This window comes from Lampris incognitus, chromosome 8 (assembly GCF_029633865.1).
Source record: "Lampris incognitus isolate fLamInc1 chromosome 8, fLamInc1.hap2, whole genome shotgun sequence".
NCBI classification, from domain to species: Eukaryota; Metazoa; Chordata; class Actinopteri; order Lampriformes; family Lampridae; genus Lampris; species Lampris incognitus.
In genome coordinates, this window is record NC_079218.1 from 20,563,156 (window position 1) to 20,588,948 (window position 25,793).

At 45.0% G+C, this 25,793-nt stretch overlaps 1 protein-coding gene and 1 long non-coding RNA gene across 2 annotated transcripts in view; both read right to left on the bottom strand.

The window, feature by feature from the left end:
* Nucleotides 1-25,793, bottom strand: part of trpc6a (transient receptor potential cation channel, subfamily C, member 6a) — a 48,619-nt gene that overhangs the window by 17,051 nt on the left and 5,775 nt on the right. The window lies entirely within an intron of this gene.
* On the bottom strand, nucleotides 9,463-18,450 carry LOC130117196 (uncharacterized). The gene is made up of 3 exons (XR_008810625.1): nucleotides 18,405-18,450; nucleotides 10,951-11,030; nucleotides 9,463-10,790 (listed from the first exon to the last, which is right to left on the bottom strand). It is a non-coding gene; the product is annotated as an uncharacterized LOC130117196 (long non-coding RNA).

Below are 25,793 nucleotides of genomic sequence, written 5' to 3' on the forward strand. Positions count from 1 at the left end.
AGGGTTAAAGAAACGTCATGCATCAGTCAAGTAGAGGTTGAAGCAGAGCAACGAGACAATGTTATTGTTCTGTGAAGTTTGATTTAGTCTAGGAGGGTATCTATCTTTCGTATCATCAGGACATTCATTAAAGTCACCGCAAAGAATTATATATCAGCCTTGATACTTTACATGTAGTTCCTTCAATTTGGATGTTATTTCATTAAATAAGCCCTTGGTGAAAGCTTGGGAGTTAAACACATAGATATTACAAACAATAAAGGTAGCGTTGTCTTGCTCAATTATTAGAACAATCCATCTACCGTCACAAGAGGGCACTGTCTCAAGAACATCCCCTTTAAATGTATGTAGAAAAATTAAGACCCCAGCTGAATGATTAGTGCTATAGCTGAAATGAGCCAAGTTACCCCATTGTGTTTTCCAGAATTTTGTATCTGATTCACAAGAATGCGTTTCCTGAAGTAAAATTAAATCAGCCTCAGTTCTTTTACGCAACAAAAAAGATCACTTTGCCCTTGGTAATATCCCTAATACCCCTGGCATTTAAAGACATGACATTAAAAGAATTAAACATAAAACCCATAGAACAGAAAAAGAACGAAACATTTAAGAAAAGAAATTTACTTGTAACCGATTTTACACTAAGAAACCTTGGAATGTACTAAAGGAAATCCACCAAAAATGAGGTGGTGATTAACAACCGTTTGAACTGGCTTAACGCAAGAAAACAGTAAAGGTGATTCTGAATTTAAACGATTGTGGATTTAAGATAAGGATGTGGTTCCTGCTTTAGTAAAGTAGCATTTGCTTATGTTATGCTGTTACCACTCACGCTTCTGAAAATGGTTTCCCGGCATTCGGAAGAGTTTTGCCTGAAGTCCCCTCCTATAAATGCCTAGTCTTTCCAATATATCTCAATCTGATAGGCATTGACTTCTTATATAACTGACAGAAGCCTCCATTCTTCACAAACATGTTTTCCCTAATTTCCTATATTCTGAAGAAAGGAGTCCCTCCACTAACCCAGGTTTAGTTCCTGGATTCAGGCAGGAAAAAAGTCTGCTTCAATCGTCCCCAGGTTGAGGTTTCCCCACCAGTGCTTGGAATCCTGAGTAATCCAGTCAGCAGTTCCTTCTACAGCAGCTCTAGGGAATGGCAGCCATGATGCATGACTTTGTGTCTTCATCACCACCAGTGTTGTTGCCGTCATACCGTGGTCAGCTCAAATGTCCATACTTGTCATTAACATATGGCAGTAGATGAATTCTGACAGTACGGTGGCGCAGTGGTTAGCGCGGTCGCCTCACAGCAAAAAGGTCCTGGGTACGAGCCCCGGGGTAGTCCAATCTTGGGGGGTCATCCCGGTTCATCTTCTGTGTGGAGTTTGCATGTTCTCCCCGTGTCTACATGGGTTTCCTCATGGGGCTCCAGTTTCCTCCCACAGTCCAAGACATGTAGGTCAGGTGAAGTGGCCATCCATACTAAATTGTGTGTGTGTGTATGTGAGAGATGACCTTGCGGCCTGTCCAGGGTGTCTCCCCGCCTGCCACCCAATGACTGCTGGGATAGGCTCCAGAATTCCTGAGAGCAGGATAAGCGGTTCGAATAATGGATGGATGGATAAATCAAGTGTTAGTTTAGGCAGAAGCTATTATATAAGAGGAACAAGGTTTCAGCACCCCCCCGAAGGCTAAAACATTGGCTACTATTGGATAATTAAAAACTACTGGATAAGTAAAAATGTTAAAAAAAAATAGCTTACTTCAGGTGAATTGACTTGGGCAGCAAACAGAACATGACCGTCAGATTAAATGGCAGTGTAAATGAAATCAGGGTGGAGTTGGATTTTTTTTTCTACTATGTAATAGGCCAAACGAAAAGACGTGGTAATAGGTAGAAGAGTAAAGTAAAAACGTGCCCATAAATATAGTCCTTGAGATAGTCTTTTTTCGCTTTTCCATGTCTGTGAATGTATTCCCTTGAATAGGCTCATACAGTTCCACATTGAAGGTAAGGGAAAAAGATAATAAAAAGTTCCTAAGTAAAATAATTACGTAGTTTCTTATTTAACCGCATCCAAAAGGTGCAATTGGAACTATTGTAAGACAGTGTGCTCAAAAAACCAAGCACATATAACTTCAATAAGCATTGATGAGCTTGCACTACTCAGCTAGGCTGAGTATTTATGTTACCTCTGAATAGTCGATCTTTTTTTCCATTTATGAAGACAAAAGGGCCGTGAAAAGAAGCCTTCTTCCCCTCTTCCCTTGCTTTCTTCAATAAGGGCCACAGCTTCTCTCTTGCTGCTTTATCCTCGGGGGACAGTGCTTCTGTGATCCTTAGCCTGTTGTCAAGGAAAAAAACGTTGAGCCTTTCACCTCCTTCCACACGGCATCATGGTGGCGTCTCATTGCAAACGGGACGATGGTTGATCTACTTGAGCCGTCTTGACGTCGTTGCCCGACACGATGGACGATGCTGACCCCCTCCTTCAGGCTGTCACGGATTTTTGGAGCCGTTTTCCCCAGGATATCTATGATCTTGTTCTTGATGTCTTCTGCATCTTGTTCCCTCAAACTGTGAATATTCAGGGACCATCTTCGGCTGTAACGCCAACGTTTTACATGCCATCCAGTGTTTGTTTCTGCTTGTTAACGTCCTGCGTTAGCTTCTGGACTGTCTAGGTTAATTTCTCCATCTGTTTTGAGGTTGACTCCGTTGTTTTTTTATGGTGGAGATTGTTCGGAAAGTCTCATGTGTTTTTCAGATAGCACACTGATAGCTTCCAGAATTTCAGTATTTTCTTTGTTTGGAAGTTTTGGAAAACTGTTAAATCCTTATCTGCTGCTTGTGATAATTCAACTGACCTTCCTTCATGTATAATCAAAAATTATGTGGCTGTCTCTCATAAGTTTGAAATGTTTAATTGTTTTAATGAGCATTTTATTTCATTGGGTTTCTTGTTGACACCCCTTGTTGTACTAAGGAATCTGTCATCGATGACAATACTGTGGTTGTTGACCACACTTTTAGTTTTGCCCTTTTTACTGTGGCTGAGGTCCACAGAGCCTTAAAACAACTGAATCCTAGAAAGCTGGCTGGTCCGGATCATTTGGATCCTGTGTTTTTTAAATTAGCAGCAGATATTATCGCTGAACCTTTCACCCATCTTTTTAATCTCACCTTGGTTACAAATGTAATCACTAAGGTTTGGAAGGCTGCCTATGTTTTACCCCTTTTAAAAGGAGAGGATCCAACCGTGCTAAAGAATTACAGACCAATTTCAAAACTTTCTATAGTAGCTAAAGTATTGGAATCCCTAGTTAGTGAACAGGTGAAAGAGTATTTATACCCTCAATTAATACTATCCAATCACCAAGTCAGGGTTCAGGAAGAAGCATAATACTGTTACTGCTGCCATGAAAGTTGTAAATGACATCAGCAGTGCGTTGGATAAAAAGCAACTCTGTGTCTCTTTTTACTGACTTGTCCAAAGCCTTTGATACCGTGGATCACGATATTCTGATACAGCAACTTGTTAATACTGGCTTCTCTCAACAGGCTGTAGGTTGGTTTATTAGCTACCTTACGGATAGGACTCAGGCTACCCAGTTTGAGGGGCTTACTTCTGAAGTCCAAACAGTCTATAAGGGCATCCCTCAGGGTTCTGTCCTGGGTCCACTTTTATTTACTGTGTACATAAACGGTTTGGGAGAAAATGTTCAAAACTCATCTTTCCATTTTTATGCAGATGATACAGTTATTTATTGTTATGCGGCTACTCTCAGCAAAGCTTTTCAGTATCTGCAAAATGTTTTTAACAGAGTGCAAGCTCAGCTGTATCAACTGAAGCTTGTCTTGAATGCTGAAAAAAACAAACTTGTGTTTTCAAACACTAGGAAGTTAGGGTTAAATCAGAGCATTATTACTACTCAAGGTAAAAAAAAATTGAGGCAGTCTCCACCTACAAATACTTGGAATTTTTAATTGATGACCACCTCTCTTTTAAGCCCCATATACAGAGTCTGGTGAAAAATTTGAAATTGAAGTTGGGTTTTTATTTTAGGAACAAGTCTTGTTTTTCTCTCGATGTCAGGCAAAGACTAGTTGGAGCAACATTCTTGGCTGTTCTTGACTATGGTGACTTACTGTACATGAATGCATCAGCCCATTGTCTCCATAGATACTGTGTATCATGGAGCATTACGGTTTGTTACAAACTGTAGAGCTCTCACTCATCACTGTGTCCTTTACTCCAAAGTCAATTGGCCTGCTCTACCAACACGGTGACTTAGTCACCGGTATGTTTTTATCTATAAGGCCATTCTGGGTACCCTCCCGTTATTTTATCTATCTTTTGGTCCATAAAACATGGCACTTATGGGTTATGGTCTCAGGACACCTTGCAAATGACTGTTCCTAAAGTTCAGACTGAGCTGGGCAAGAAGGCCTTTATGTTTTCTGCACCATCTGCCTGGAATAGCCTGCAGAATAGACTTAAATTCCAGGACGTGGTTACTCTATCCGAATTTAAAGGTATGGTTAAGTCTATGGAAATTGGAAATGTTTCAATTGATAACAGGTTTGTATCTTTTCCCTTTATTTTTATGCTATTTTGCACTTTGAGCTATTCTGTTGTCTTCATGTGGGTGTGTGCTGAAACTGATGTACTGCTGACATTCTTTGCCAGTTCTCTCTTGTAAAAGAGATTTCAATCTCAATGGGACTAACCTGGTAAAATAAAGGTATACTAAGTAAAGAGTCAGTGATGAAGAACATGCAGCAACTCCTACCAGCCAAAGCCTATACATTCTTCAGCACACAGATGCGCCTGAGTCAGCGTAAGGTTCCTGGTTTCCACTGGACCATCCAGGACAAAGCCTTTTTCCTGTCCCTGCTCCACGCTAGTCCGAAATGTTACAGGCTACTCTTCAAAGTGTTCTTGATGCCATCTGTCCATACCCTGCTGAGGCTTATTAAAACCACAGATTTCAAGCCTGAACCAAAACATTCTGGCTACTATGAAGAAGGCTACAGAGACCATGATATGCCCATAGATAAGGTCTGCGCTATCATCACAGATGAAATGTCTCTGAAAGGCCCAGTTCACTACAATGAGTCTGATGAAAGGATTGATGGACGTGAGGATTTTGGCAGTGGTCAGAGCACTCCATATATCGCCAACTATGCCTCTGCATTCATGGTACGAGGGCTGTTCCAGAAGTGGAAGCAGCTGTTTGAATACTGTTTCACCAGTGGGCCCATACCACATACCCGTCTTCAATCATTGCTGCTAGTGGCAGTCTGTGAGTTGAGAGCAGCAGGGTTGGAGTGCATGGTTTTCATCTGTGACCAGGGTGCTGGTAACCGAGCAATGCTTGGTCGTCTTGGAGTCACAAAAGAGAGGCCATACTTCCATGTCGATGATGCCAGAGTATTCTATCTTTGGGATCCACTACAGTTGATCAAGAACATATGCAACAATTGACGCAACCATGAATTCTGACTGGATGATGGCCGCATCACCGGGGGCATTCTGGAGGATCTCTTTGCCCATGACTCCAAACAGGGCATTTGAATGTGCCGCCGTCTCTCCAGAAAGCATGTTTATCTTCTGCCGTTTGCTTCCATGAGAGTCAGGTTTGTTACTCAGGTCCTGAGCCACTCAGTTGCTGTGGGGATAAAAACCTTAGCAGAGGTCAAAAAACCTCACTGGTCAAACACACAGGAACTACATGGCAGCTGCCTCATTCTGTGAGAATTTTGATGGCATGTTCAACTGTTTCAACTCCAAGCAGCTCAAGGACTCCAACAAGCTTAGATCTGCTATCTCAGAGATGTCAGCACATTTCCCCTTCCCAGACCAGTGTATGGAGTGGCTCCCCCGCCTGGAGATTAGTGCCCGCCCTGCAGCCAAGCAGATCCCATGTGTTCAGGGGTGGCAGCTCAACATCATCTGCCTGAAGATGATCTGGGGTGATCTCCATGAACGACATCAGGTGTCATACCTTTTGACCAATCGCCTGAACCAAGACTGCCTTGAGAATGCCTACTCAATCATGAGGGGTATGTACTATAACATGTCATGTAATGTGATGTGATGTGATGTGATGTGATGTAATATAACAGATTATATTTTTATTATGGTTGTGTGTGTTTTTCAGGGCATGGTGGTCACCATGACAGCCCTGACTCTGTACAGTTTGAGTGTGAATACCAGGCTCTGGCTACTGGTCTGATGTTCAACAACTTGGAGAAGATCAACTGTGAGGAGGACCTTGACACCTTCCTGTTGCAGATCGGCACATACACCTCCCAGAAGAGTAACCAGGTCCTCATCAACACTGAGTTGATCAGGGAAGAGCACAGCTATGCCAGGAAGACTTCTGATGGTAGAGCAGCCGAGGAATGCATCCTGCGTGTAGATCCAGAAGTTACAAGTGACTCTGGAGTCAAAGGTGACTAGGTGGAGGAGCCAATGGACTGGTCAGATACTGACAGCATGGGCGTTCTTGGTAAGTTATCTTTGGTACCTCTACTCTTACAGTACATTGATGGAGAAGTTACTCTGAATAAATGTTTTACACCATACACTGTATAAGCATTGCAATAAAATATCCTATGTGTCTTTTTACCCATCAAGAAGAACCAATGGACTGCTCCATCTCCCCCCCTAGTAAACCTCAGAGAGCAAATCTGAGTGGTCAGGGAGAGTGCTCAGCTGCAGCCAGGATCAGCTATCCAGGATATCAGGTGACAGGAGTAGCATGTCAGGGAGAAAAGGCTTCGGTGCTGAACTGAGTAAGTTATATGAGAAATAATAAAGTTGGACTCTTTGGTGTTAATAAATTCACACGGTGGAGCAAACATCTGTTTTGCAAACTGATGTTTGCAAAAACTCATGTCAGGGAGAGTGCTCAGCTACAGCCAGAAGTAGATATCCAGGATATGAGGTGTCAGGAGTGGCATGTCTAGACAATTATCACCCTAACAGTAGCACCCTGAGGAACCTCTACAGCAGGGCTATTCAACTCAGGCCCTTTTGTTGGTGCTATTGTTCAATTAACTGCCAGGAAGAAAAGAAAACCGTATTTTGACTCTAGGTCTTTACTCTTACCATATTTATGAATGTTGATATAACTTACGATTGTATTTGTCATCATAAAAGGACCAATTTTATTTGTAATAGATAAACTAAATTTTAACTTGAGAATTGCATGTATTTTGTTCTTTCAGAGCAGTGGTGCTGTGCTGCAGTCCCATGTTAGTCCCCCTGAGGGTGTCCTTCCACAGTGTGTGCTGGACATGCTGAGTGTGATGGCGCCACCGATATCAGTGTCTGGAATGGATCATGATAGCAATGTACTGGTTTATAGAGCTGGGTGCAGTAAGGTTGTACAGAAGTATAGTCCCGGTGGTCACTGCAAAGAGTGTAACATCTTGACCACAGATGTCCCTGACAATCCACGGTACACATTTCTAAGCTACAAACAGTACACTGATCTCAACCGAGGAGAGAAGGGCCTTAAAGTGCCCAGCCTGGCACTGTTTGATCTAATCACAGCCCTGGAAAGTAACTTCAGAAAGAACATCACGTCAGTTATCCTCCGAGATGGCCTGGGGGGAGTTATTTACCAGTAGCATGCAGGTTGTGAGTGAGTGCAACAGAGTGGGGTGTGACAGGAAGAAGTGCCAAGAGGCACTCATCTACATGGTCAAGTACCTCTTACGCATCAGAGTCCATCACATACTGCGGGAGGAAAACCGCCATATCTCTCAGCCAAACCAGAAGAGAAACAGAAAAGTTCTCAAAATCAGTCATCAATAGATAGATAGATAGATAGATAGATAGATAGATAGATAGATAGATAGATAGATAGATAGATAGATTTTTTTTAACTGTGCAAGAACATAACAGACAATACCAAGTGAACAATAACTACATAACGAACACTTAAGGAGATGGCACTAAGACAGGACGTCAAGACAGGACATTAGAACAGAGTAGGCCTATAACTGATAATAAAGGACAATAGACAAATGATAACAATAATACAATATTGATAGACAGATTTTATTGTCATTGCATTAAAATGAAATGTAAATAATGTAATCAAAATGACATGTAAATTTCAATGTAAATTTGTGTTTCCAATGACAAATGTGAATAATAATACCAAGTGAACATATATCTAACGTTTCTGTCTTGAGGTGAATTATTTATTTCTTCTTGAATTTTGAGTGTTATCTTCAGTGTCTGCAGAATTGCAAGTGCACTTCTTTCCATTTATGATTTTGATCTATTTGCATCCACAGTTCAATTTTTTGAGTATTCAGTACTGTTCACACATGCATAGTTAAAGTGTTGGCAGCAGTTTGTGCACTTGATCATTTTGCCAAAGCTATGCCTTTTGCAGTACAGACATTTGATTTCTTCAGCCAGGTGGGGGTCTTTGCAGTGGCTGATAAGTTCTGGAAGGAGGTGGTCCATGAAGAAGACTTCAGCTTTGGGAAGACTTTCAAGAAGAAAACACTCATCTGTCTTTAGCCGGCAAATGATGCTGCTTGTCTTTGGTCCACATCATAAAGAGATCTGTTTTTCCAGTCCAGTCCAATAATGGCAATGTCATAAAAGTGAGATTGTAATAGTGGAAATTAGGCCTTGATGTGTTTTTCTTTTTTATAATATCAACATAGCTAGAATCAAAGCCCTTCTACGTTATTACGAATCTTATTGAAGATTCTTTAAGTGCTTTATTTCTTCGTAATATCTAGAACCCATCAGCGCCGCACAACTGCGGTCGTTGCACAGCAACATAATCAAGTTTCAGTCCAAAATGGCGGCGGTCTGGCTCAGCACTGGAGCGTAGGTGTTACATGGACGAGCCAACGGCGCGTCCGCTGTTGTTATCTAAGCTCTTTGTCATCGGTTCGAATCCCTGTGTTGCCTGACGTAGTTCCGATAAAATCTATGCCACCTTGTTGACTTCCGCTCCGCTCCCGCTATCCACACTGTTCATGATTTTTGCCAAAAGAAGTTTAAGTTTCAATGTACCGATAGCACAACAGCTGAACATTGCTGTGTGCCTTCATGCCAAGCAGATACGTTTGCCTCTTATGCGGAAACCAGGCGAAAATCGATTGTCACTATCTGGATGGACAACTTCACAAGTTGCCACCGCCTCCATCTCAAAAAGCCTACCAGAGGATGTGTATTGTCTTGAGGACAAAATGTCAATCCTGTAAATAGCAATTATGTGTATAAACACTCCATGAAATCTGTTATATTGTTCAAGTTATTGAATATTGGTTGACTGAAATACATTCACTTTGTTCAATTTAAGTGGTACTCAGATTTTTTTTGGTCACCCACACCTGTAAGTTCTGCTCATTTACCTTTCTATAACAATTACTGTAGTTAGTACAAGACACAACATTCCAATGCTAATCGTTTATCTTTATTACACTGAGTTAAAACACTCCAAATGATCATCACTATCAAAACACTCAATACAGAGAAAAAAATGAGACATCCGCAGAGCGAAACAGATGAAGCCGCAGAGGGAGCTAACAGATAATTAGAATAGTTGTAATTACAATTAAAATAAGTTCTCTTTCTAATCAAACATATGAAAATATGAGGAAAGTATTGTTCTTGCAACTGCACTTATCACCTTTTTTTTGTTTCAACTCAAACTTCATTTAACCATGTTATGTGATCTGCCACTTCAGTACACTTTAACAATAAATATTAGTGCACTACAGAAAATTACACATAAACATTTAAACAAACAGTATTACACTATATACACTACCTCTGATAGTCCCTGTAACAAACTGAGCTGAGTAAGGCAGTGTGCAGAGCAGTTCTCTATTGCAGGGAAGCATAGAGGTAAAAAAAAAAAAACAAGTCAACATTTTCTTTGATTGTGACTGTGATTTCTTTGTCTCTGGGAATACTCTGAATGAACATGTCTTTCTGTGTGTAGACAACAAAGTCACACCTTTATAGTTCAGAAATTAACAGCTGACCCCGGATCTGCCAAAAGTACGAATGGGATTTCCTTAGTGTATGTGTGCCCTCACTGATCTTAATGTATGGGCAGTCCATATAACTCGAAACATTTGGGCATTTAATTTCAACAAGGCCAAACTCTGGCTGCCCGTTTGGATCATACACTATGCCATCAGGTGATGACCCCATCCAAGGTGTGTCAGGATGGATAAGAAACCCACAAGGATATGCTAATGCAGGTTCCATGTCCAGCCCCCTCTTCATGTCTGCAAGTCTGATGGCTGGGTCTCAGAAGCCTTTTCACCAGATTTTCAGCAGAGGTCTGTCGCCTGGTGTGACAGATCTCTCTGAATTTGGTGGAGGTGATGTGGGACCGCCTTAGTTGGTGCCACTCTACACAGGAATTCTGCTGTTTTGTGCCGTTCTCAATTTTGTGAGCTGTCTCAAGTGATGTTGCCAGGGACATCATGTGGAGCTGCTGATGCTCAGAGCAGATGAAGGAACAGGTAGATGGTCCCCGACTGTAACCAGAAAGTGGCAGCTGTGGAGGAGAAGGGGCATCCGAATGTGGACGGGTTTTCGGCACTGTCTTTGTTCGCAAGTGATAGGACAACGCATTTCCTTCTTGTACTTTACCGAACTTAAGATTCTACCAGAGGCACATTATCGGCTATGGCCATAGTTGTTATGACAGGAGCCACATCACTAGAAAGGTCACTGTACACCTCGTCCACCCTGAGCATGGAAAGAACTAACTCCATTATACAAGTTGCTCCTATGAAAAAGAAATAAAAAAAGATGACTCATTCTCAGTATGAATACTACCAATAAATGCTCAAATAAAATGTATCCTATAATTTAGCAGATGATTACGTTATCTGATATCTTACTGATAAGATTACTACAAAAATATATATTTTAATAATAATAATAACCTTATGCCTTCTACTGGTCTTCTTTGCCAAAGTCTGGCTGAAAGAATCACCATGTCATTCACCAGACCAGGTTCAACACCCTGCATTTAAACAAAAAAAAGTTTTCAATAAACATAAACAAATATCCATAAATAAAATAAAAGTCCATGTTAAGAAAGTTAGTTACTATGGTTCTTGGTTTATGCCACTTCTGTTCAGTTTCCACGCAGCTGTGTGCTAGGGGGACAGAGGTGATCTTCAGCTAGGAATAATGTGCAGTGTGGTAAAGAAGTGCTGCCACATGGTTGCATAAAGCTGTACCTGCCTCTCGTACACATTCTCACTCCCAACTCGTCACATATGGACGCTTGTTGAGGACGACCTCTTTGTCACTGTTCAACACTCTAGGTAACCCTTTAACATTAACTTTCAAAGTGGAGGGTAGTTGTAGTATTTCAGTATTTCAGACCACTTAAATTATTGGGACAAGTTAACATTATAAAATAAAATATTAAAAAGTTATAAAAGCTAATAAAACAAGTCCACTAATTTAACTGTAATCAAGTGTTCATAAAACCATGAGCGGGGGGTGAAATGCAATCAATACTTTGTCCCGGTGCTCCCTGGCCAGTCCGCTACTGACAGGGTCAATAATAAAGCTAAACACTGAAAAGCTGTACTTTAACCTCATATGAAATTGTTTGATTTCAAATCTGAATGTATGTAGTAGCCTACATAGCCAAATGAAGAGAAATGGGAAACCTTATGCTGTGTGACAGCTGACACACCCCCTCAACTAACCGATCAATCAACTCCCTTTTTTTTCCTGTCCTCGGCAGTCCACGACACTGCAACCATATTTTTAGTTGCAGGTTACTGTGCACCTCAATCTCCAATGTAAACTTTGCACCGGGAACATCATTCGGGGTTATTATTATCGGATTTATGGCAGCATATGCGTGAGTTGGTGTTGTAAACACAGCCATGCTGCACTGTCTAACGTGCTCCGCATGTCTGACTTCCTGTGACGCGACCATAGCGACAGCGATGCTGTGACATCACTCGGACGCTGCCCCAAAACAGGTAACGACTAAAGTTAGCTAACAAAACATGGGAATTGTGAAGGAAGCTCCGGTAAATAGTTTAATTAAGTATTGATATCACATATTGTAAAATTAATTATTTCTCCCCGATATTGCTGCAACGTTAACTACGAATGAACAGAGGGTTTTTTTTTTTGTTGCTCTAAATTAGCTAGTTAACGTTATCTAGCTAGCGGATGCTGTTTTGACGTTGGCTCTAACGTTCCTGGTTATATTGTGCGCATCTTTGATAAAGTAAGTTAATTTACTTTTCATATTTCATCTCATTAGCGACAGAGGTTCTGTATGTTAGTAATACCGCATTTTTTTCTCATATACGCGAGTATAACCGTTAATAAATAATGTCAAACGTCCCCTCGTGTAGGCTACAATTGGTTATCTGATCAGATTTAGCTAACATCAATGGCTTTTTGCGTAATCAGGAAAAACGATCCAATAATAACCCCCAGTAAGTTTAACTTCGAAATATTATTTTCTATTTACTACGCAATTGAAGAGGACTGTTTTGGATCATATGTTACAATCTGCACTTGAAACGACGGGCGCGTGGCACGAGCGACTCTAGTAGTGAGGTAGAATCGAAAATAACAGAATTAAAAGTCTCGCCGTAGTAATGAATGCCCCTTGCACTCTCTACTGGTGCAAGGGGCATTCATTCATTCATACTGTCTTACATTGAAGAGTAAATACACTGATATTCACCTCTCCTCCCAGACTTATAAAATGGTTGTGTTATGTCTGCACACATCGACAGTGCTGCATTTGATTTGGTGCTGTTCTATTGTGCTGGGATCGATTGGTGATGCCCGCGGGCTCTGGGTTATTTGATCGGGTCTGCCTGTGATGCTGTGTCAGTCTAAATACAGAATGCAACGTAGCGGTTGTGTCGAGCGACAGCGATGTGTCCTGACGTGATTTCTAAATACAATATTGGCGACGAGGATGGCTGATATCTCTCTCCCACCACCTGCCCCCTTCCTGGCATTACCTGGCGAGCCTCCGGTACCATGGACTCCATGGACTCGCTGGCTACATAGTTTTGAAAATTACATCATCGCCTCAGGGCTCGACGACGTGAGCCAGGCTAGGAAGACAGCTCTGTTGCTACACTGCTTGGGAGCAGAGGGTCATCGTGTGCTCGGGACTCTGGGGAACGTCACAAACTTTGACGAAGCTGTGGGACTTATGAGCACCCATTTCGCTGCTCCACAGAGTGCCCTCCTTCGGCGATTTATATTCCGTCAGCGACACAAACTGCCTGGTGAGTCTGTGCAGCAGTATGTAGCTAATTTGCGAGGGCTAGCTAGCTCATGCAAGTTTGGCGCGCTTCAAGACGACATGGTTCGCGACCAGCTAATCGAACACACCAACAACGCAAAGGTGCGTGAGACTCTCCTGCTGGAAAAAGACGATCTGCTGCTGTCCAGAGCAATTACCATCGCACTACAGGTTGAGGGAGCAGCTGAGTGTGCTGCTATGCTAAATACACAGCAAGTGGCCACCTCCAGTCAAGCTGCCAACGACTCCTCCCTCTACTCACGGCTGCCCCTCGAGACGCAACCCAGCCAGAGCGAGGCGGGCGCCGACTCCACTGGGGACGTCTTGCAACTGCAACGACGGCGTTCTCGGCCCCACTCTCAACAGTCCTGTGGTAACTGTGGATCTCGGTCTCATGTTTCAAGGGCTCAGAACTGCCCTGCCCGTGGCCAGACATGCCGTAGCTGCGGTAAGCAAAATCACTTTGCCAACGTCTGTTGATCTTCCCCGGCTGGGTCAGAGGGCCACACCCCCCAGTCTTCAACCGCCGTCATTCACAAGGTGAGCTCTGGGCCAGTGTCATTCAAATCATGCACAGTCAACATTAATGATGTGTGCATCCCCCTGCTGTTGGACACCGGTGCAGGTGTGTCTCTCCTGAATGTTGATACCTACAGTCAATTTTTGGGTTCACTGCCACTGTCCGCACCCTCAGCTGTCCTCTGTGGGTATGGTGACTCCAAAATCGATCTGGTTGGCTCTCTCCAAATGACTGTCCGCTATGGAACCAAGCTGGTGCCCAATGCAGTTTTTCATGTGGCATGCCGTGGGGCCAACCTGATGGGCCTGGACCTGTTCTCCACTCTGGGGTTCTCCCTCTTAGACACAAGGGGGGCAGCAATCCTGACTGTTGCCACACCTTGGCAGCAGAAGTGGCCATCGCTGTTTATGGGGCTGGGCTGCCTCTCCGCCTTCGCCCATCAACCTCTCCTCAACCCTGCTGTGAAATCTGTCATCCAACCACTGCGCCGCATCCCGTTGGCTCTCCGTGATGGGGTCTCCACCGAGCTGCAACAACTGCTGGAAGCTGGCATCATTGAACCGGTGGACGCGTCACCTTGGGTCTCAAACCTCGTGGTGGCTAAGAAGAAGTCGGGGGGCCTGCGTGTCTGCGTCAATCTACGTGCAGTAAATAAGGCAGTGGTCCCTGATAAGTATCCACTGCCCACCTCAGAAGAACTCACTGCTCAGTTCTATGGCTCTGAGGTGTTCTCCAAGCTCGACCTCAGACAGGGGTACTTACAGGTGCCCCTCCACCCCAGCAGCCGAAACCTCACAGCCTTTGTGACACATGCAGGAGTGTTTCGCTACACCAGGATGCCTTTCGGTCTCAGCTCCGCCCCTAGCTGCTTCCAGAAAATCATGGTCTCCGTGCTGGCTGGCATACTGGGCGTGGCCATTTATCTGGACGATATAGTGGTACACGGGCCCACCAGTGAAATCCACGACAAGCGCCTCAACATGGTCTTCGCAGCCCTGTCCAAGCACAAGCTAACTCTCAATGCTGAGAAATGTGTCCTCTCTGTACCAGCCATCGAGTTCGTGGGGTTCCGGCTGTCAGCGAGCGGTGTAACTCCACTACAATCCAACGTGGACACCATTCAGGCCATCCCTGAGCCCAGCTCGGCCACCCAGGTCGCCTCTTTCCTGGGTATGACAAGTTACTACCTGAGGTTTCTTCCCCTGTACTCTGCGACCACAGCCCCCTGCGCCAGCTGCTGCGTAAGGACGAGCCATGGGTGTGGTCAAAGGCATGCAGTGACGCTGTGTGTGATCTCAAGACTCAACTGACTTCACCACCAGTGTTGGCTCACTTCGACATCTCCAGCTCCACCTTTGTGACCTGTGACGCATCAGCCACAGCGATAGGGGCTGTGCTGTCTCAAACTCAGAACGGTGTGGAGATGCCCATCGCCTTCGCCTCCCGTGCCCTCAACCTGACCGAGCAGCGGTACTCCGTGAGTGAGTGTGAGGCGTTAGCCTGTATCTGGGCTTGTGAAAGGTGGCACCTCTACCTCTATGGCCGCTCCTTCACCCTCAGGACAGATCACCAGGCCCCGACAGCGCTGCTGTCCACATCTGGGACAGGCCACAAACCCCTGAGGTTGCACCGCTGGTCTGACCACCTCTGCCAGTACAACTTCAGCCTGCAGTTCACCCCAGGCAGAGACAATGTTGTCGCTGACCTGCTCTCTCGCTCTGTCTCCACCCCAGCTCCACAGACGGACACTGACTGTGTGGAAAAGGACATTGTCCAAATGCTACACACACCCCTTCAGGCCACTGTCTCTCTGCAGAAGCTGAGGGCAGCCTCCGAACAGGACCCTGTCCTCTCCCAGCTCCGCACCTACATCCAGAACGGCTGGCCTCACAAGGTCCCAGAGGAGCTGGCTGCGTTCGCCCGAGTCAGACAGGAGCTCTCCTGCTGGAACGACACCTGCGTGGCACGTGGGTTTTGCACAGTGGTCCCAGCTGCTCTCCGTGCATGTGTTTTGAATATGGCGCATGAAGGCCACCTGGGCATTGTGAAACTGAAACAGCGCTGCCGAGACCTGGTGTGGTGGCCGGGGATAGACAGAGATATTGAGGCTCTGGTGAAGGACTGTTCTGCCTGCCTTGAGAGTGGCAAGACTGGCCACCAGGCTCCCCCACCCCTGCAACCTCTCGCCTGGCCCTCTCAGCCCTGGGAACAACTGCAGTTGGACATTTGTGGTGAGATCCATGGAGTTCCCCACCACCAACGCTTCATGGTGGTCGCCTACGATCTACACTCAAAATGGCCTGAACTCACCACTTCTGGCACTGTGACCTCACAGATCATCATCGACTTCCTGGACTCTCTTTTCTCTCGCTGGGGCCTCCCAAAGACCATCACCACTGACAACGGCCCTCAGCTGGTCTCTGCTGAGTTCGCCGCTTATCTCGAAAGCAAGGGCATCCGTCATATACGCACTGCGTACTACCACCCCCAGGCCAATGGCGGCGTTGAACGTTTTCACCAGTCACTGAAGAACGGCCTCAGAGCACACATGGCCCAAGGGTGCTCTTTCATGCAGGCCATCCGTCACACTCTGCTCCACTATCGGGCCACACAGCACTCGACCACAGGCGTCTCCCCAGCCTCTCTCATGCTAGGCTGGGAACTGTGCATGCCCCTTGACAGGGCTCCGCCGCTCCACACCCCAGGCACCTCCCTCTGGGGTCAGAGCCTCAGTCACTCGTCAGCAGATGCGGATGAAGCAACGGTTTGACCAGTCAAAACGGACCAGGGTGCCAGACATCAATGTGTCAGACTGGGTCAGGGTCCGCAGGCCCCACAGGGACAATAAAATGGCTTCATACTGGTCCTCTCCTCTCCAAGTCACCCGTCAGCTGGGCCCAGCCACTTACCTCCTCAGCAATGGCACTCGGTGGCACTCCAGTCATCTACAGAAGGTGTGAGCTCCGCCACACACAGCTGGTGACACAACCTTAGCCATTCCCTCGGCATGGCGAGACGCCCCGGGGCTTCATGCAGCTCCTACACGGGCCCCGGACATTCCTGGGCCTCAACTTCCCCTGCCTTCTCCCTCCCCACCTCGGCCTGCCCAGCCTCAGGCCGCCCCGCGACCTGTTCGCACACGTTTATGCCCTGGCCACCTAGAGGACTTTGTGTCAACCTTTCATGTTTGAAATCCTGCCGGGGGGGGGGGGATGTTATGTCTGCACACATCGACAGTGCTGCATTTGATTTGGTGCTGTTCTATTGTGCTGGGATCGATTGGTGATGCCTGCGGGCTCTGGGTTGTTTGATCAGGTCTGCCTGTGATGCTGTGTCAGTCTAAATAAAGAATGCAATGTAGCGGTTGTGTCGAGCGACAGCGCTGTGTCCTGACGTGATTTCTAAATACAATAGGTTGCATTGACTCAAAAGACCTTTCAAAAGACAGCATAATTTTAGCGCTTTAACACCCCCTCCCCCCAACCGCACCGCAAATAGGGGACCCCCCATAACTGGTCACTCAATTCGAGCACTGTGAAGGTTGTACTACAAGTACTATTCTGGTCAAATATTACTTTCTATTAACCATTTTTATTTTGTAGATTTCTTTTTACTCAAAGGTCAGCTTTGTAACTCAAGCTAAACAGCCGCTCCCCCTCTCTCTCTCGCTCTGCTCTTTCATGTATGGGATCTTTTAGGCGTAACACTGAAATCAGGCTCTCCACAATCTCTGGCTTTTTTCATTGAAGTGATGTCTACCTCACAATATTGCGCTACTGCAAACAAATCATCTTTTTTAAGCTTACGCAACTCCTTGCGCCCAAAATCACTCCCACAACATTCTTCTACATTGAACATTGCCATGGTTATTGTTATCAAATTCTCACAAAAATAGGCTAACGAAAAGAGACAAGACTCTAACAAAATTACCTCTAAGGTAACTATTACAAAATTGCCTTACCAACGAAACATATAACCTACAACAAAAGGTAGCTCATAGGTCACTATATTCCCAGAAATTGACACGAACAGGCCACACACAGAGCGCTCACAACAATGCTAACGTTACTCGCAAACCGATACACTGCAGTACACACCAACAAAACACCTGCCACCATTAGCTAAGTAGCTGTTATTTAACCAGCCAAACCAACCTGTTATCAACCTGTAGACCTGTGTCCCAGTTTTTATCCTCAACATACACGATAAATGCATTCAATAACTTCCTTTCTGGCTAGCTTAGTTTGACATACATACACAACCATCTGTTTTAAGTGAGACGTTAGCACCGTGCAGCTATTCTGCATGTAGCTGTATGTCCGTCGCCTACTTTTAAACCTAGCAAAATATGGTTTTTCCCCCGAGCAGAATCCAACTCAATCACTAACCAGTGAATAAATCCCAGACGACCCCCAAATTATGTTACAGACTAGTTGGGTCTAGGAGTTAAAGGTTAAACATGCAATGCTAGTGCTAAGCTTGAGTGTGTCGAAATGACGAAAAACGAGAGAAGAAACAGAAACAAGGACTAATTTCCAAGACTAGAGAAATAGCCGGAAGTTGGGCTAGCTTACCGAAGTAGCAGGCTAGCAGTTAGCAGGTCCCTCCGACAAGGCCTCCACCATATGGGTCTCAGCTCCCATAAGCAGCAAACGCCATCTTGGTATGTTAGTTCAGTTTAGGTTGATGGTGTTGAGCTGGAAATGTGTGAACCATTAGTGTCCGGGACAGCATGTTCAAAGTGGCGTATCCCAAGGCATATATGCAAACTGCCCCCATTAACTAACTCCAGGGGATGCGCAGGCACCGCACAGAGACGTCCTCTTATAAACACAGCTTAACCACGCCTCCAATCATTTCTCAATGAAAACCAATCCAAGTATGTGTAAGAAAAGGAAGAAGGGAAAAAGGCAAATATAACCCCCATGTCACTTCTAACGTTACGGTAGCATTGGCTAGTACAAAACATGCTAGTGCTAACATTACACATCCGGATCTTACCTTTGTGATTGTGGATGTAGCTTGAAATGTAAAGTTTGAAGCTCTTCCCCTTTCTGGAAACTGAAGTATGGCATGCTTCTTGGATAATGCGACTAACGTGAGTTTGGGTAGATCTTGAAGAGACCGAGTGAAAAACGCCATTGCTTCACTGTTGTTGTCAGTTGTCTGTATCACTTCCGGAACTGCCTGGAAATGATCGAGCTGGCTGAGTTGGAATGTGGAAGAGCGTGTGCATATTGTCCATTGGCCGTATATGGGAAGCCGGATGTGGGTATGTGTCCTGGTCGCTGCACTAGCGCCTCCTCTGGTCGGTCGGGGCGCCTGTTCAGGGGGGTGGGGGAACTGGGGGTGTGATGTACCTGTTGAGTTTCTGTAGCTATGACGTAGCATGTCGTAAAGTGTACACTGTCGTTCATTCAGTAAACTGACACAGGCTGAACTGCAAGCTAGCTGTATGTCTCGTCATTACAAAACTATATTGCATGGTGTCAGAAGAAACTTGGAATGGCACAGTTACAGCCACTGTCGAGTCAGTCTAGAGGGGAATCTGGCCGAGATTTGTAAAGTTTGGATCCTGAAATTCGAGTTGTTCTTGGTCGCGAGTGGTATCGCAGAAAAGGATGAAAAGGTACAGTGTGCAACGTTCCTGCGCGTCACGGGAGAGGAGGCTATAAAGGTCTACAATACTTTTACTTTTGTGCAAGCTGAACGAGGAAAAATAGCTGCACTAAAGACGAAGTTTCAACTGTATTGTCAGCCAAGAAAAAAACCTACCTTACATTCGCCATGTATTTTTCACAAGGGCGCAGGGTCAAACAGAAAGCATTGATGTCTATTAGTCCATGGGCCAGACGATATTTCGGTACACTCAAGGTGGCAAAACTTACTTATAATTTTTGAAAGGATCCATGTCTGTAGATGATATTTTGGTATGATAACCATTCCTGAGTGGCAGCTGTATCACAGTCATCAGCTCATGAAGTTAACCACCCGCTAAACTAAATTGCATTTTAGACGCTGGTGCATATCCTGGTTTAGCCTCATGGTCAGGACATTTTTCAATGTTCTATAATATTGTCTTTGGTATCATTTTAAAGGGGACCTTCTTAGCTTTCATTCAAGCCCTGTTGTGGATATTTCTCACAAATATAGAGGTCACTTGAGCTCTTCAACCCGTCAATAACACACATCTTCCTGCAATGTTCCCCTAAACTATATACTTTCTTTTAGCCCTGTGGCATCTAGGAATATCAGGGACACAAAACACAAAAACTGGAATACTCACAGGACTGTAAAGATTCAGGAAATGTATAATATACCCATACTATTTCATTGTGTGAGGTGATTGTGAGCCTTAAATGAGAACTAGACCAAAGCCAGTTAGGTCCCAAACTGGTCTCTATACATTTGTTTAAATACACAATCAAAATACATGATAAAAAGGAATACCATAGTGAGGTAATGAACTATTTTAATATTTTAAACAACATTGACATTTACATATACTTAGTCAATGATACATGTAATCCCATATCATTAGTGGGTATATGTAATGGTAATGGGTAGGGTAATGGGTATATGTGAATATGGTTACATTATTGTTATCAAGCTCTGGGTAACCAAGTCCAGAATCAACATCCTGTGCATCAATAGACTACTACCACAGTAATACCATCAGAATCATCACACTGTCATTCATCAAACTGCTCGTTTCTCTCATCATCTGACTCCCCAAGTTCAAAGTCCAGTTCTGGACCATCCTGCTGTTTTTGGTTACTGCAGGTCTGTAACCTGCACATGTCTGTGCATGGAAGTCCATTTGACAGGCACATGCAGCTTGGCATTTTGCATGAATGCACACACTTGCATGTTAGCATTTCCAAGACCACATCTGGTGCAGGTGGGGAGCGCATCCAGTAAATGGCCAGCTTGCCTTCATCGTCTGTCCATCCATACTCAGTAGGGCTTGGCACCACAGGGTTAGCCTGCAGACAGCACTTCCATATTGCTGCCTGATAGTTGGCTCGTTGAACATGCATAAAGAGACAGTCTCTACATGGTGGCAGCTGGCTGGACTCAACCTCTCCCCTTTTGGTGCAGAAGAGCTGGTAACGCAGTTTGTTCACCTCAGCAGTGCTGCTATTAGCAACATACATCCGACAGGTGAACTGCTCAATTTTCTGGAACAGCTCATCACTCACATTCCATGTCTGTCCCAGTTGACTAAAAGTCTCTTGGCAGGAAGTGTGCTTTCTCACTATCTTCAGGGCATTCAGCTCCCCTCGACCAGCGAATGCACTGACAGTGTCGCAGCCTGTGAAGGCATGTAAGCCAATTAGGCTGTCACAGATGCTGTCTCCAAGTGAACTTGCCAGTTTGGTGATGTCGACAAACCGTGTGCGGTTCTGAGTCCCACACTTCTGGTAGATGGGACAGGTGATGTCCTTCTGGAAGCCAAGACAAAGCACCATGACATCAGTGTCCTCAGCTGTGATGATAACTGACTTTGAGCCCGCATTTGCTGCATGCAATGCATGCAGGAGCAGACGGGTGTCAGCTTCTTCATGTGTGGAGTGCAGTTCTGCTGCTTCCTCACACCCATCTTCTGTCAACTTGTAGCAGGTTTCCTCACAGGTCATGTACAACACCTTGCCATGCAGCATAGCTCTGTATCGTGGGAGTTTCCACTCTTCCACCAGAAACTTGATGAGACTGGTCTTGTTGGAGGAACTGTACAGAAATTTTCTCCACTGCTGGACGTGGTGTCCCCCTGCAAGATTCTTGTACTGGAGAGTGATGTCTCCACCCCGGTTCAGTCGTTCAGCATCTTTGATCGAAGTCTGGTGATAGACATCAAAAACAACATCAATCCTCCCACTCTGTGCTCCCTCATGGAGGACCTGGGTCAAGGCTGACTCTGCCACCTGTGCAAAGGTTTTGTTGTTGCCATTCATTTTTTGGACCAGGCTCATCCCATCAATGATGGAAGTAGATGGGATTGGGATGTCTTCTGCAGGAGATACATTCTTTTCAAGCTCTCTGGCAAGTGCAGCCTTGTTTGTTTTTCGTAAGGACCCATCAGCATTTGCCAGTGCCCATGGTAGTGGGCCCAATGGGTAGGCAAGGACATCCTTCAGATTCACCTTCCTGCTTTCAGCCACCAGGATCATGTGACTGAAAAGGTTTCTATCTGCCTTCAGAACCACATCCTGTGCTTTCTTTCCATGAGCTTGTTTTGTGCTGACATTGGAGAATGTTTTCAGACTTTGCTTGGTCATCTTGTCGTGGAATTTCACAGGTGGTGGGTCTGCATCTAACCTTGTTTGCTGGAATGCTTGGTAGGCCTCTTCTCCTTTCTCAAGAGCTCTCAAGAGATCTATGGTCACATCAGGTGGAGCCATGTTGCCAGTGGAGAGGCTAACCAAATCAATCTCATCAGGGGACATAGGATTGAGCCAGTTATTCTCCATAAGGTCCATGAGAGACTGGACATCTGCTTCATCTCTCTTGATCCTTGGACTCTGTAGATCTGGATAAGACCATTTGCACCTGCCTTGACCTGTCAGGTCTCTCAGCTGTCTGAGGTACATGCTTCTATACTCAGCTGTGAGATAATATTTGGTCACAGCTCCTGGCTTCAAGCTGAATCCCTTTGTCCCTCCAGCTGTTTGGGTGTCTTTGTTCACCGTTTCTTCTATAGCTTGGTCAACAGGGATTCGGCCAAAGGGATTGGTGGAGCCCAGCTGGATTGAGAAGCCTCCTTCCATGAATTCTGTGTACACATCTGGGTGTGTGATGGGCAGCTCAGACATCTGGGCGTAGTAGTAGGGGAGGTAGCGTGCATAATTCATCCTGTCATAAGCAAAGCACCATGGGATCATTGCTCGAATGCTAGCCAAGTGTAGCATCCAGTCTCCCTCTCTGGATGCTCGGATGAGCCCCAACAAGATTTCAACCATGTCCAAATAGGACATCCAGAAGTTCGAGAGGCTGCCGTTTCCACCTCTAAGGAACTCACGGTAGACTTCAAATAGATCCATGATGCGTGTACAAGAGCTGTTCTCGAGGACCTCCTTCAAAGCATGTCGTGAGACTTCTTTCCCAAGGCTGTCAATGGTCTTCAGTGTCTCATTCAGGTGAACCATGTCATTCCTGTGAGTTTCTTCCAACCAGGACAGGAAACCATTCAAGGTCAGTCGCATGAGAGCCTCATACAGGAGCTTGTGTAGTCGCACTGCCCTGTTGTACTTGCGGCCATCCATAACACCAGCAATTGAGCCTTCTGCAATCATGCCAGACTCAATGCAGAGGTCTTTGAGTCCAGCATCTTGGAAACGCTTTCCTATTATTGCCAGCAGTGTGCAGATGGTGTGGAATACCCCAAGCCTAACGATGATATCATGGAACTTGTCATGGTGTTTCCATGTGATCTCGACAGCCTTCGCATACAGGGCTTGGTCAAAGACACAGACAATCTTCCTCAGGCCTAAGCACTGCATGATGCTCAGTGACTGGTTAAGCACCTCGTTGACAGTAGACATTTGTGTCGCTGGAGCATTGATGGTAGGCAGATAGCCTATATTGTCGGGGATGACCGTCATCTCTCCTCGAGTCAGGATGTTGAAGCCTGTCCAGCTGCTGACTGACTGTTCTTCTTGTTGTGACATGCGTGCTAGGACCCAAAGAAGGTTTTTCTCTCTGGCAAGCTTAGTATTGGCTGCAGTATCGGCATCTGACTTTTTGCTTTGTGGTGGCCCTACCCGTTGTCCAGCATTGTAAGTTGGTAACATTGGTGGGGGTCCATCAATGCTTCTCTTCTTTGTTTTGGGAACAGTGGGCATGGGTTGGACAGGAAGTGGGTTGACTGGCTTTGCTTGCACAGCAATCCCATTGACTCTGTGAGATGTTCCCTCACCACTGACAGTTTCTTCAAGACGGTCGATATTGTCCCAGGCTAAAGTTGTGAATATGCCAGGATGGATGTTAGCTGGAAGGGCAGTGCCACTCCCTGATGATGAGAGTTTCTGGAGACACAGGGCAGTGTTGATCTCTTCCATCTGTGAATAGGACACACTGTGACCAAGTCGGTTGAGGATGTTTATCAACTCTACATTTCCTGTCAACGATTTGACACTGAATGGCAGAACAATGTGCTTGGAAGGCTTGGTATTTCCACATGTCACTGCATATACTATGTCATGGCCAAATGACTGCAGAAGGCACTGCACTCTCTGGGATGCATGATCAGGATCATTTGAGCCTGTGAGTAGAGAGTACAGGAAGATAATGAGCGACTCTGGAATGGTAGGACATTCTGCTTCTGGTTTGACTTCAGGCGGCCAGGTTTGAGGAACATCTTGACTTTTAATGTCTGCTCTCAATTTGATGGCTGCTTTGGCTATAACATCTTGTGCACTGACACTTTTCAGGGTCTGCAGCTCCCTTTTGAGAGACTGATTTTCTTTGACAAGTTCCCTCATGGACAAGTTATCGGGATAGAGGAGGAATTTTCCTTTCTCATCAGGGAATATCTGCAAGGCTCCAGCAAACTCACTCTCCAGGTTTCGCCTTATGTGCTTCTTGGTTGATTCCTTGACTTGGGCAATGCCTTGGGAGTTCATTGAAGCTACCAGTCTAGAAGAGAGATCAGTCATTGTCATCACTTGAGGATTGCCAAAAAGCTCCATCCTGATGAAGAGGAACAGCTCATTGTATGCCTTATTCACAGCAGCTTCATACTGGGCTGCAGCATCATCATCTTCATTGCTGGCACCCTCTCCTTTGGAAACCTCTTCTTTGGTGTAAAGTCTATAGCATGACCTGTGGTAGTGCCCTTCAGCTGCTACAAGGTCTCTACTCACAATGGCAAGGATTCTGCTGTCCCTTTTCTTTGTGGCTGCACTCCTGATCTTTGCATCAGCTCGCAGTTCTCGACACTGCACCAGTACTTCTCTCGTATTCTGTCTCTTGGAATATTTGCTGTTTTTCTGACAAAATATGCACTCTGCATCATAAATCCTAGATGTACTTGGAGCATGTCGAGCTACTCTCTTAGATTGTTTCTCTTCAGCAGAGACACAACTTTTCTTTTCTTTTGCAAGGAGGCCATCAAGAATTTGCTTCATAGTGAAGATACTGCGACACTTTCTGTGGTAGTAGATTGCTGGAATCTGTCCCTCAGGAATGTCTTTTGCCAGTTTCAAAACTGGTGCATGATTTCGTATCTGAGCTGCCCTGAGCAGAGTTCTTCATGAGTCGACACTTTGTAGTGAAACCAGCTTATCTGTATCATCAGAACAGTGGATAATGCACTCCACCCGTGGGCGCTTTGGTATGGGGTAAAAACTTGCTTGTTCACCAGTGGCCATATTCAGTCAGTTTTCACCTGCCACATACAAACAAATACATGTAACTTAGGTGTATGAACACTACTAAAACAAAGTTTACTTTGCTTCACCAGCGTCATATTACCATTATTTATCTTACATAGCCACAAATAGATACATTACCTAGTTGCTATGCAACAGCTGTATTTTGTCCACATGAGGCCGCTAAAATCAACACAAGATGAAAGTTCCTCGTAGCCACTTTAACTAATCACATTAACATATACATTAAAAGAACATGCTAACATTATGGGAAATTAGCTTACAATCTTCTCCAGAGTGAGACAAGAAGATAGATACCAGTTTCCTCTATATGTGTTTAGTAGAAAGCTATCTGGCTGCACATTAGCCTAGCTTAGCACAATGAATGGAAGTACACAGTACTGGTTATCCTTGGTTGTTGGCCAACTAAGAACTGTCCCAGAGTTTAAGCTGGGCTAATCAGTACCAGGGGTGTTGAAATGCTATATTTGTAAAAATCTGGGCAAATACACAATCGTGAGAGGCACAGAAACAGGTTTCCTGAAAGAAAAATGAAATAGCTGCTCATTTGGAAAGGTTATCATGTATTATTTT